The sequence below is a fragment of the Cyprinodon variegatus genome, unplaced genomic scaffold, assembly GCF_000732505.1.
Source record: "Cyprinodon variegatus isolate N-32 unplaced genomic scaffold, C_variegatus-1.0 Scaffold817, whole genome shotgun sequence".
Lineage (NCBI taxonomy): Eukaryota > Metazoa > Chordata > Actinopteri > Cyprinodontiformes > Cyprinodontidae > Cyprinodon > Cyprinodon variegatus.
Genome location: NW_015151270.1, coordinates 170045 through 176564, shown reverse-complemented (window position 1 = coordinate 176564; position 6520 = coordinate 170045). Strand labels below are relative to the sequence as shown.

At 40.2% G+C, this 6520-nt stretch overlaps 1 long non-coding RNA gene across 1 annotated transcript in view; it reads left to right on the top strand.

Annotated features, from left to right (window-relative positions):
* Window positions 1-1497, top strand: part of LOC107098868 — a 3152-nt gene extending 1655 nt beyond the window's left edge. The window contains exons 2-3 of the long non-coding RNA XR_001481914.1: window positions 382-523; window positions 1107-1497. This is a non-coding gene — a long non-coding RNA (uncharacterized LOC107098868). The remainder of the gene's footprint in view (window positions 1-381; window positions 524-1106) is intronic.
* Window positions 1498-6520: the final 5023 nt, after the last annotated feature.

Genomic DNA, 6520 nt, shown 5'->3' with positions numbered 1-6520 from the left:
TGATCGGTTTTTCAAGGGTAGTGTAAATGGGGGTAAATAGAAACTGGAGCTCCTTCTCCTGTTCCTACCTACTATTCCTTCGCCTTTTGCGAGGTCAACAGAACTCTATCCTAGAAGAGATATGCGGACAGCCTTTAGACTAACCAATGTCGTTACGTGTTGGAAGTGCAAATAAAGGATGCTGGTCCAATTGGAACTACAGCCTTCTGAAAGAGAACTACAGTATCCATGTTACACTAATGTACCAAGCGGCTAAAGCTCTGCATTATAAAACCAAGTATGTATTTTCTTTGTTAAACTCCATGAGGTGGACTGTGCCTATACGTTCTGTGACTTGTAATGCCACAGCCATATTGTTAATTCTGAACATTGTTGGAACAGGGTGCAGGTTTGCTGTGCTCCCAAAGCTATAAAGCCTTGGCACCCCCACCTCTCTTTCTCCTGCCCGTGGAAGCTCCCCAAACACAGCCACAATGGGAGAGGACCATCTTAACGAGAGACCTGGAACCAGAAAACTCTGACAGTCTGAAAGTTACTTTATTACATATCAAATAGCATAAAGTTATAATACACCCAAAGGATTGTGAGCAACAGTGTAGCTAGTGGACAGGAACCTCAGGAGGTCCCTATGCTAAATTAACAATGACAATCCACTAGAGCATTGGCTACTGTAGATACTTAGAACAGATCAACATGTGGATGCACCATCATTTTCTTTAAATAAATAAAAACAAAACTTCTTTGGACTAAAGGTGCACTAGACCAGCTTCAGTTACAACAGCTAACTACTGATTGTGGCTCAAATCTTGGTGTCATGATGACTCAGACCTCAATTCAGACGGAGGGACAGGGTGCAACAAATATTGTTTTTTTAATTGGCCAAAATTTGGAATTGCATCCATAAATACATTTTATGCCAAAATTGAAAGATGTCCAATAGCTTCGATAAGATGTTTATAAAGGTGGCGGTGCGCCCAAAGAAAATGGCCATATCGCTTCACCTGCTTTGATTATGGTAGAGTATTAAAAAAAAGCACCGTTGTAGGTAATTCTGCTTTCCGTTTTAATTTATAATGGATGACCATCCATACTCTTTACCCATTGAGAGGGAAGAGAAAGAAACCAAGAAAATAAATGAATTACCAGGAGAAAACAAGAGTCTACGTTGTGGTAGTTTTTACCAGGTGGAGATGATTCATGTGGGAACAAGGCTTCCAAAGGGACACTGAGGTTGCAGACTTTTGGCTGGACAGGTAAGTCAGTTCTACATAACTGTGAATTTTATTTTGATTTCCAATTTAATGACATCATCTGCACCATGGTGAACCCCACCCTGGACCTGCTGCAGTTTGTGTATCGACCCAACATCGGTGTAGAGGACGCCATCATCTACCCCCTGCAGCGGGAGCTCACCAACCTGGAGACTGCTGGGAGCACTGTGAGAGTCATGTTGCTGAGGGGGAAGCTGGGGGACGATGGAGTGGACAAACATTTGGCTTCCTGGACCATCAACTACCTCGCTGACCGCCCTCAGTACCTGCGGCTGCACGACTGTGGGCTGTGTTTCTGAGGATAACGAGCTCGGTCATCATGGTCTTTGTGGACTGGTGTGAGATCAACCACCTGTGTTTAAACACCAGTAAGACCAAATAGATGGTGATCCACTTCAGGAGAAGACCCCCATCTCACTCTGCTGTGAACATCCAGGGGCAGGACAAAGAAACTAAGTTTGAACTACCTGGGTGTTCACATCAACAATAAACTGAAATGGACTCATAAAACCAATGACCTGTACAAGAAGGGCTAGAGCCGCCTCCGACTCCTGAGGAGGCTGAGGCCCTTTGGAGTGAGCAGGCCCCTGCTAAAACCTTTCTATGACTTTGTAGTGGAATCAGCCCTCTTCTACGCTGTTGTCTGCAGGGCCCCTGGCAGTGCAGAGCAGGACAGAAAGAGTCTGAACAAACTGGTGAGAAAAGCCACTTCTATCCTAACAATCGGCATTTGGCTCCTTTCCGACTGGCAAAAAAAAAGTTTGGTCTAACCTCTAGCTGGCCAGCTGTGTTGCCTCTGTCCCTGCATGACTGTGTGTAAGGTGACATCATCACGCTGTGTTAGCATCGATGATGTCACCAGTGCGACAGAAATCATAAAAGTAAACAATGGAGAGCAAAATGGAAGGAAGCAAGGGCTTAGCCAGTGTGCTTTATGGTTTTGCTGTAATATCTGTCCAAATCTGTCTTAAGGGAAAAGTCCGGTCATATTCAGAATTCAGACTTCTGAAAGTACTTTAAATATGAAATTATTACATACTGTTCAATAAATGACAAGTGTTTTTAATTAAAATGTATTTATTAAGAGTTAATTAAGATTGCTTTACTGGAGAGATCCATGTTTGTCAAAGAACACTACTGCCACCTACTGGTTAGTGACGTCACGGTGCGGTATCGGCTGTTGATCAAGTCCCAGTGCTGTATCTGACTAACCAAAATAAACATGGCAGCACAGGAGGTTGTTCACAAACCTGCTGCTATCACATCTGTTTTATCAAAATCCATGATTTCATCATTGATAGAGGAACAGCAAGAGCATAACGCTGTAAGTTCTTGTGGTTTCTCAGGGCATCTGCTTCTATTTCATTTGTTACCATGATTGGCTAAAACCAAACTTAGGCCCAATTTGCTTGTAAGGTTCTCTTGAATGTCCCTCCTGCCCTAAACAGATTTTGTCATTATCTCACCTGCCTTTCTCCACCAAGTTCTCTTTACCATTCATCTGATCCACCTGCTTCAGTCTCTATTTAACCAGCCTTCAATCAGTCATCAGTGCCAGATTATTCAACCCTTTGTTGAGAGTTCTCTAGGATTCCTGTATGTTCTGATTGCCTTATCCTGACCCGTTCTGCCTCTGGACGTCGGAGACTGCCTGTCCCTATTCTGATCTGTTTGCCTGACCTGTTCTACTTGGTTCTGATCTCCAGTCTCTCCCCTAAACTCTCAGACACCAGCGCCTGGGACTCTCTGGGTGGCGTCTCATTGCCATCTTACCAGCTAGAACCAACCTCATCCTCTGGGCTGGGACTGAACTTTAAGACCAGGTTAGTGACTCACACGTTCATTATCATCCTCCTCCAGACAGATGTGGTCTCTAACCTGTGTTCTCCTTAGCAGAGGTTCCTGCATTTGATGCTGTTCCTTTCAAATAAACACTTTGTTAAATCTAATTGTCTCTCTGCCTCGAACACTAAGTCCTTTTATTCTGAGCTTGACAGATTCAGTCACAACAGTCCCAAATAATACTATAAAGAACTAAATCTCTGGCTCGCTAGGTTAGAAGTAGTTATGAGTTTGTAGAAGAAACAGAAGATTAATCCCTCTTCTTTTTAGGCTGCATATAACGGGCCACTGTCTAGGTAAAGTGGTGTGTTTGAGTTTCCTTCCTGTGCAGGAAGTAGGTGGGCGGGGCTTACAAATACAGAACACCACATGAGGAGGAGAACAGCCTCTACTGAATAAACCAGCTGGAAAAATACAACTTTTTTGGTGTTTAGTACATTTAACATGAAAAGGCAGATAAATATTATAATTTATAATACATTTGTTTAAATATTTGTATGCAGTGTTTTGTTTTGTATGGAGGATAATAATCCATATAGATTAGAATTATTAAACATATTTTTTTTCTACACTAGTAAATCATTTATATACAATTTGACATCATTTACATAATAAGTTAATTTAAAAAAATGTGAGGAGTCACTCGAAAGCTGAACACTAACTAATCCAAAGAATCGGAAGTCTGAAAAAATTACACAAAGTACCCTTTGCAGCTTTCTTTGTTTATGTAGAAAAACGGTCCAAAGACAGTTTGGAAATGGCCTTAGGGCTCAACCGTTTCAGCTCTAAGCTCATTGCTGATATGTTTCCATGTTGCTGTTGTGTGAAAACACACCTGAACGCTCCAGGGCAGCAAACTGTCAGAACTCTGGCTTTTACTGAGCTGCTTACGCAGATGACGACCAGTTAATCAAACCATACTGACTGTTTGGGTGTTTTTAAACAGAAGAAATTTAAAAGCAATCACAACTGAAACAAAACCTGCTGCAAAAAGATGCAAACAGTACGTAGTTTGTCTTTTTTCTAATATAAAAGCACCAAAAAAGTAATTGTGAAATAAAAACAAAAAAATATTAAAAACAAGGGGAGAGTTTAGTTGTTTTTTTAACTTGATTTCATATTTGTGAAATACTTAATGATGTTTTGTTTATTTTTGTTCACTTAAGTTTAAATCTAATTGATTTTAGAACCAATCATATTTTTTTTACGTTATATTGTGATAAAACACTAAACAATGCTGTACTTCCATTCCAACGTCATCGTATTCATCCATTCTCTCTTTGTTTTTAGCTATTTTTTCATACTGAGGACATTTAGCTCTAACATTTTGTGCTTCATTATATCAGGATGAGAAGCAGCTGCATCTAAATGAAGAATTAGCTCAGAAACACAGCTTCTCAACAATGCCTTCAAAATAACAGCCTCTGCTGCTGGAAATGATTCTCCGTCTTTTCTTCCTCTCTGCTCTCCACCACACGGATCCAGCCCCACACACACACACACACACACACACACCCTCACACACACATCCTCTGAGCAGCATCAGCCCCCCCTCCTCCTCCTGCTCCCTCTCCTCTTTGCTGTGCTGCTTCTATAATTCAAATTCTGTCATGCTTGTTCCAGACTGCTGGCTCCAGCCCCCACCACCACCACCGCCTGCCTCCCTTCCTCCATCCCCCTCCTCTTTCTCTCCTAGAGAAGAAAAAGCGTTTGAGAAAAAGAGTTCTTTGAGGGACAAAGCTGACAGAACCTCACACAGACAAATACAGCAGCACCAACTAAACGGCAAATGTGGAAAAAGGACGTGCAAGCTGTGCACCACCATCTCTCTCTCTCTCCGTCTCTCTCTCATTAGTCCAATTTTTTGCATCTTTCTTCATCCCTGATTTAAGTGGAGGAGAAGATTGCATTCCTGGATCGCTTTAATTACCCACTTAAAAAGGTACTCTACCAGTTTAAAGTGGCGCTTCCGTGCGGTCACAGAGACAGGGATCAATTAGGAATGATCAAACACATCCCACACTTCCCACAATGCAGCAGGGGGTGTTAACACTAACTTATCATCTCTGGATATGTATTAGATGGATGTCATAGATGAGCTGCTTTAGCTTAGCTATGACCAGGAGTTCTTTGCACATATTCTTAATGTTTGCAGGTTTATTTAGGGCTCTAGCATTAAAACCCAAATTATGATCAAATCTGCATGAATTAGTCTGCATGTAGGGGGCAGTAACGAGCTCCTCCACACATGAAAAGCTCGAGGATCCAACTCTCAACCTTTCGGGTCATAAAGCAGCCTAAACTTCCCTTGCTCTTTATTCATTCTACTGGATGAACGGGAATTCATAATTTTTTGTTTAAATGGATTTGCTTCTTTCTTGCTTTATAGATTATAGGTATTAAAGTTTATTCCTCAGGTATAAATATAAATCCTACTATTTAAAAACACTTCTATAGCAGTTACAGTCTCAACATAAGCTTTATACTCAAGTAAAAGTAAAATTTTTAAAACTAATTAAAGTATAAAAGTAAAAGTAAGGTAGGTACAAATGTTAAGGACAGAAGATGTTAAAGGAACATTTTTCTACAATTCTGGATGATACTTTCCTTATACTTAAGTTTCCTTGTTTTCATTCGTAATGCTAACAGTGTCAAATTTATCTTTACATCATATTGGAAAACTATTTATTTTGGTATGCGGTCAGCAACAAGTTGGGGCAGCACCAACCAAGAAATTTTCTGGATGAAACAAATTATTTCGATGTTGTTGTTTTTTTAAATACCAACAGATCATAACGAAAATGAGCTTAAATTACAGAAAACTAACAAGTCTGTTTTTAAAATGTAAGGAGTAGAAAGTAGAGACAATGCAAAACATGTAAGGGAAAGAAGTTAACAAGTTGTCTAAAACATAATTACTCCAGGAAAGTGTAGATATCCATAATTTCTACTTAAGTAAGGTAGCAAAGTATTTGTACTTTGATTCTTAACACCTCTGTTCATAACATAACATAATGGGTTTGTCACACTGGCTTCAAAGTGAATCCAGCTTTTGTGATAGACCCCAAACCATGTTCCTTTTTCTGAGGTAAAGGTTGGTAAATGTGTGGAATCTGAGGAAAGTCAGACCTCTGTCACACTGATATACATCAATATATCATCAACATAACCTACATTTAGTAAGCCTTAAGCTTTAGCATCTCAGCCTATAAAGATCCACTTAGAAATTCAATTCAGTTTATTTCTATAGTGTTAATTCACAACACATGTCATCTTAAGGCGCTTTACAGTTCAACCAGATCATACAGTTAAATTGATTCAAAATTTTCTATCTAAGGAAAACCAGCTGATTGCATCGACTCATTGACTCTTCAGCAATCCCTCACACTAAGCATGCTTGTAGCGAC